Source organism: Oncorhynchus clarkii, chromosome 5 (assembly GCF_045791955.1).
Source record: "Oncorhynchus clarkii lewisi isolate Uvic-CL-2024 chromosome 5, UVic_Ocla_1.0, whole genome shotgun sequence".
Classification (NCBI taxonomy): Eukaryota; Metazoa; Chordata; class Actinopteri; order Salmoniformes; family Salmonidae; genus Oncorhynchus; species Oncorhynchus clarkii.
In genome coordinates, this window is record NC_092151.1 from 40746753 (window position 1) to 40753945 (window position 7193).

The window sequence follows — 7193 nt, forward strand, 5'->3', positions numbered from 1 at the left end:
GCTTATCCGACGCAGCACAAAACGCAGAAATAAAATATAAAACATTCATTACCTTTGACGAGCTTCTTTCTTGGCACTCCTATATGCCCCATAAACATCACTATTGGGTCTTTTTTTCGTTTAAATCGGTCCATATATACCCAAAATAGCTTTCTATGGAAGCTGTGTCATTCAGAAAAAAACATCGTTTTTTAACGCTGCATCATTTTTTTAAATTAAAAAAGTCGACGATAATCTTTCACAAAACACTTCGAAATCCTTTTGTAATCCAACTTTAGGTATTAGTAAACGTTTATAATCTATCAAAATGATTACAGGGCGATGTATATTCAATAGCTCCTCGTCTTCAAATCAATGGCTGCCATTGTCCACATTTACAGCGTCCTGGTGGAGACTGGAAGAAACGGATGCCAGATACTTGGATTTTCCAACAAAAAATTCAATTGAAAATGACGACAATGGTGACATCGTGTGGAATTTGTATGAATTGCATGCAGGTCGATATTAAATTTTGTCCTCTTTTAACAACCCATGAAAGTGACTTATGGAAATAATTTTTAGCTTTCAGAGAGCAGTTTTTCTTGCGTTTTTCAATGAAACACACAATCTGTAATAGTCACAGCCGTGATTTAACCAGTTTTAGAAACTTCAGAATGTTTTCTATCCACACATACTAATCATATGCATATACTATATTCCTGGCATGATGAGCAGGACGCTGAAAAGTTGCGCGATTTTTAACAGAATGTTCGAAAAAGGAGGGGGTAGAAGTAAGAGGTTTTAACAACCAATCAACGTACAGCCGCCTATTAATCATTACATAATATCTCTTATGTGAGTATACTTACTTTACATAGATTTGGATATCTGCAACATGTATTGAGATAAACAGACATTTTAAATGAATATATACCTTTCCATTTGTCCTGCAGTGTAGATTTAGTCTTTGTGATTGACAGGAGAGATGACCAATGGGGCTTTATTGCGACTGGGATTGACCCCTGGCCTGAAGTATGGATAGAGCGTGTCAGCAAAGTTGCAGCCCATGTAACAGTAGATATGGCGTCGAGCCACCAGGTCACAAAACCACACCCGGCCTTGTTCGTAGTCTATGTATACCCCAACCTTCGAGGGTCTGTGGGTCAAGAGAGAGGAACAAGGAAAGTCACCAAGAGCTTCGTATTTCCTCCAGTCTCTCAGCCATGTTTCCCAGTATCCATTCTCAGGATTTAGTAGCACACTGCCCTTCCTGTTGATGGACTCTGTGGCCACTCCTAACGTCCATTCAGTCTTCACCATCACCTCCCTGAGGAGAATCCCTGCTTTTTCCAGAAACACTATGGACAGGTCAGGTCTTCCTGAGTAGTCTGGAAGATTCTATCTTTCCTCTCCTCCTCTTCTTGTGTTTCTCCGTGTCACTTGTTTCCCGCCCGAGTTACCCTCTGAGCAGTGTGTATATACTTGTACTGAATACAGTGTTTACGTAGTGTTACGTACAGTGAGGTGATGAATGTAATGTACTGGTTATTCATTACAGTATGTTAGGTATAGAATGGATAGGTACAGTATGCACGGTGGGAATGTACCTGCACAAAAATACAACAACATACAGTGGGGTCCGGAATGATTTGAATTATTGCGTCTCGTGATACAGATGAGCAAAAAATACTGAGCTACTGTACTGTATATTGTATGCTCAAAGAAATAGAAAATTATATTATGTTATATGAATACAGTTGCTCAGAGAAATAACAAATATTAAAAACAGAAATCTAATAAAGATACTTATTGGATCCCGTTTTCAATACTCTGGCACCCTTCCCTTTTTTCTAAAACTGTTTTATGGACATTGGCGAACACATTGGGAGAGATCGCAGACCATTACCCGTACAGAATCTTTCCAGATCCTTGATGTCCTTCATCTGCACTTATGGACTGGCCTCTTCAAATCAAACCACAAGCTTTCAATGGGGTTCAAGTCCGGAGACTGAGATGGCCATTGCAAAAAAGTGTGTGTGTGTGTGTGTGTGTGTGTGTGTGTGTGTGTGTGTGTGTGTGTGTGTGTGTGTGTGTGTGTGTGTGTGTGTGTGTGTGTGTGTGTGTGTGTGTGTGTATGTATATATATATATATATATATATGTGTATGTATGTATGTATGTATGTATATATATATATATATATATGACTAAAGTATTTAGTCAGCCACCAATTGTGCAAGTTCTCCCACTTAAAAAGATGAGAGGCCTGTAATTTTCATCATAGGTACACTTCAACTATGACAGACAAAATGAGGAAAAGAAATCCAGAAAATCACATTGTAGGATTTTTAATGAATTTATTAGCAAAATATGGTGGAAAATAAGTATTTGGTCAATAACAAAAGTTTATCTCAATACTTTGTTATATACCCTTTGTTGGCAATGACAGAGGTCAAACGTTTTCTGTAAGTCTTCACAAGGTTTTCACACACTGTTGCTGGTATTTTAGCCCATTCCTCCATGCAGATCTCCTCTAGAGCAGTGATGTTTTGGGGCTGTTGCTGGGCAACACGGACTTTCAACTCCCTCCAAAGATTTTCTATGGGGTTGAGATCTGGAGACTGGCTAGGCCACTCCAGGACCTTGAAATGCTTCTTACGAAGCCACTCCTTCGTTGCCCGGGCAGAGTGTTTGGGATCATTGTCATGCTGAAAGACCCAGCCACGTTTCATCTTCAATGCCCTTGCTGATGGAAGGAGGTTCAGTCGTCCTGGTTTCTTTCGCAGAAAAACAGCCCCAAAGCTTGATGTTTCCACCCCCATGCTTCACAGTAGGTGTGGTGTTCTTTGGATGCAACTCAGCATTCTTTGTCCTCCAAACACAACGAGTTGAGTTTTTACCAAAAAGTTATATTTTGGTTTCATCTGACCATATGACATTCTCCCAATCTTCTTCTGGATCATCCAAATGCTCTCTAGCAAACTTCAGACGGGCCTGGACATGTACTGGTTTAAGCAGGGGGACACGTCTGGCACTGCAGGATTTGAGTCCCTGGCGGCGTAGTGTGTTACTGATGGTAGGCTTTGTTACTTTGGTCCCAGCTCTCTGCAGGTCATTCACTAGGTCCCCCCGTGTGGTTCTGGGATTTTTGCTCACCGTTCTTGTGATCATTTTGACCCCACGGGGTGAGATCTTGCGTGGAGCCCCAGATCGTGGGAGATTATCAGTGGTCTTGTATGTCTTCCATTTCCCAATAATTGCTCCCACAGTTGATTTCTTCAAACCAAGCTGCTTACCTATTGCAGATTCAGTCTTCCCAGCCTGGTGCAGGTCTACAATTTTGTTTCTGGTGTCCTTTGACAGCTCTTTGGTCTTGGCCATAGTGGACTTTGGAGTGTGACTGTTTGAGGTTGTGGACAGGTGTCTTTTATACTGATAACAAGTTCAAACAGGTGCCATTAATACAGGTAACGAGTGGAGGAAGTAAAGAAGAAGTTACAGGTCTGTGAGAGCCAGAAATCTTGCTTGTTTGTAGGTGACTAAATACTTATTTTCCACCATAATTTGCAAATAAATTCATCCTACAATGTGATTTTCTGGATTTTTTTTTCATTTTGTCTGTCATAGTTGAAGTGTACCTATGATGAAAATTACAGGCCTCTCTCATCTTTTTAAGTGGGAAAACTTGCACAATTGGTGGCTGACTCAATACTTTTTTGCTCCACTGTATAGTCTTAATTCATTCCTACTTAGGTTTGTGTGTATTTGGTATATGTTGTGTAATTTGTTAGATATTACTTGTTAGATTTACTGCACTGTCGGAGCTAGAAAAACAAGCATTACACTACACCCACAATAACAGCTGCTAATCACGTATATGTGACCAATAGAATTTGATTTGATTTCCCCATTGAAGTTGGTGGCGACGCCAAACTGCAGTCAGGTCAAGACCCCGGTGAGGATGACGAGCACGCAGATTATGTTTCTGACAGTTTGTGCAAAAAATCTTTGGTTGTACAAACCCAAAGTCTCATCAGCTGTCCGGATGGCTGGTCTCTGATGATCCCGCAGGTGAAGAAGCCGGATGTGGAGGTCCTGGGCTGTGGTCTGTTGTTGTGATGCCGGTTGGAAGTACTGTGAAATTCTCTAAAACGATATTGGAGGCGGCATATGGTAGAGAAATTAACATTAAATTCTCTGGCAACAACTCTGGTGGACATTCCTGCAGTTAGCATGCCAATTGCACACTCCCTCAAAACTTGTGGCATTGTGTTGTGTGACAAAAATACACATTTTAAAGTGGCCTTTTATTGTCCCTGGGCACGTGCATGCGCCCAGGGACCATGACCTTCCAGACGCCCTCGTTGATTTTATTAGTAAATCTCACTCATATATCATATTAACATGGCATAGGTCATGGCAAAATGTGTAGAATTTCAGGAATTTAGCTGTAAAACGGCAACCCCCCCCAACCAAATCTCGCTTAGGGTCTCCAAAAGGCCCAAGGCCGGGCTCTGGCTGGAAGATCCATTTGTGGCCAAGTTCAGCTTCCTAGCTGAGGTCACAAGGTTTTTAGCTAAAATATCCAGTAAACTTCATGATGCCGTTGACCTTAACAAAGGCCCCAGGACCAGTGGAAGCAAAATAGCCCCATAACCTCAAAGATCCTTCACCATATTTTACAGTTGGGATTAGGTATTTTCTGCATTGTTCTTTCAAGGTCAAACACCGCTGGTGTGCGTGACCAAATACCTTTATTTTCGTGCCATATGACCATAGCACTGGTTCCAATCAATCCAAGAGCCAATGACATTTAACAAACTCCAGGCAGTGCTATGATCAGATTACATGAAAATAGAGCTCTTTGGTCACACACTAATGGTGGGTTTGGCATTCAAAAGAACAATGCATATGCAGGAAATACCTACTTCCTACTGTAAAATATGATGATGGATCTTTGATGTTATGGGGCTATTTTGTTTCCACTGGTCCTGGGGCCCTTGTTAAGGTCAACAGTATCATGAACTTTACCAAGTACCAGGACTAAATTGGCCAAAAACATGTTTGCCAGGAGGCTGAACCTTGGCCGAAAGTGAATCTTCCAGCAAGACAATAACCCCAAGCAAAGAACAAGAAGGCCCGCACACTCTTTAAACTTCCAATTCACCGCTTTATTGACTACGTTTCGATCCATATAAACATATATATTAGATTCTGTAACTACTACATGTGCTCATCTCATTGCTATCAAATTATTAGAGATACACAAGTTGTTTTTGAAATGGGTCCCTGGTATTATATCTACAGCCATATGGGTGGGTATCCCAGCAGTTTCCAACATAATATTTTTTTACTGTTGCCTAGGTTTTTAACTTGGACCCATTTGTATGTATATATTCCTTTATGAGACACATGTCCCTCTGAGATTAATTATGATTGATTACGCACAAAGGTGAATTGAATTGTTTCCACACCCACCATGCGTCATTTGCGTAATGCTGATGCTAGGTGAAATGGGTATATTTTGGGGAAGTGAGCACTCCGTTTGTTTGTTGGACCTGACGAAGATCTGTTTCGGATCAAAACGTAGTCATTCAATAAAGCAGTGAATTGGGAGCTTAAAGAGTGTGCAGGCCTTCTTGTTCTTCACTAGTATTATTTATTAGCTCAGCACCTATGTTTTTTAAGGATGTGCGGATGACCACAAGCTTTTCTAATAGCCCCAAGCACACATTAAATCCACAAAGAAATGGTGAATTGAGCACAAAATCAATATTTTCAATGGCCATCTCAGTCTCCGGACTTGAACCCCATTGAAAACCTGTGGTTTGAATTGAAGAGGCCAGTCCATAAGTGCAGATGAAGGATATCAAGGATCTGGAAAGATTATGTATGGAGGAATGGTCTAAGATCCCTCCCACTGCGTTCTCCAATGTCCATAAAACATTTTAGAAAAAGCTTCAGTGTTGTTATCATCACAAGGCGAGCAGGGGCATCAATTGGGTACGACAGGGTAATATCCTTTGATTATGTAGTGCTTACTTTCGAATGTTGTAGTATACTGTAGATAACTATAGTAAATACTACAGTATTATGCGCAAATAAACACTGTAGTAAATACTACAGTATTATGCGCAAATAAACACTGTAGTAAATACTACAGTAATGTACGCAAAAACACTACAGTTTTTTAACTATAGTAATGCTGAAGTATTTAATTTGCATATACTACATCCATTCTCATCCCCCATATCTTAATTTGTGCCACCCAGGAGTGAGAAACCTACATACCAAGTATCGACCATATTGTGCTCCCCACAGGTCATAGAAAAAGCAGAAGCACTGAACTACCCATTCACACTCCGGTCCTACCTGCCTACAGGTTATGGGAAATTTGCTCTTTTACTATTTGTCCAGTAGACTGTCAAATATAATTCAACAAAAACACTATAGTAAATAATACAGTAATATCTGCAAAAATGAACTACAGTAATTGCTATAGTATATACAGGTTATGGGACATTTGCTCTTTTAGTATTTGTCTAGTAGATTGTCAAATATAATTAAACAAAAACACTATAGTAAATAATACAGTATTATCTGCAAAAATTAACTACAGTAATTGCTATAGTAAATACTACACTTTATATAGTATACTATAGTCTTTTGTTCATATGGACTGCAGGAAGAGAGGGGCATGCCACCAGTACTTTAGGGCCTCAAACTTCTCCTCCAATGCAACAGTAACAGCGCCCATGTGCATATCTTATAGACTATGATGAGTTCTAGAAATTATATCTAATCTGAATTTTTACAGTAAAAACCTACAGTATGTGGACACTTGGTATTCCAGTTTACAGAGCAAATAATGTCTACACACTAAGTACATGAAGTACTGTACTTCAACAAATGATATTGCCTCAAGTCACACATTCTCATGCAGTGTTCAAGTATGTACTAATATCAAATGTAGTGGTGAGCTATATCTTCACAAGCTGATTTATGACCAAATCAACTAAACTATCCCTCAATGGAAACATTAAAACTGGAAAAGCTCATTGCATTTCTTCTATTTTCTTCTATCTAAGAGTTTCACCAACCCAGGCCATTCTGTCTTTCCACTTACCTGAGTATGTTGTTTTTAGGTGTAAGGAAACTCAACTAGACCAGAGACTTTGTGCAACTGAGCTGACTGCTTTGAGCTTCACGAGGAAA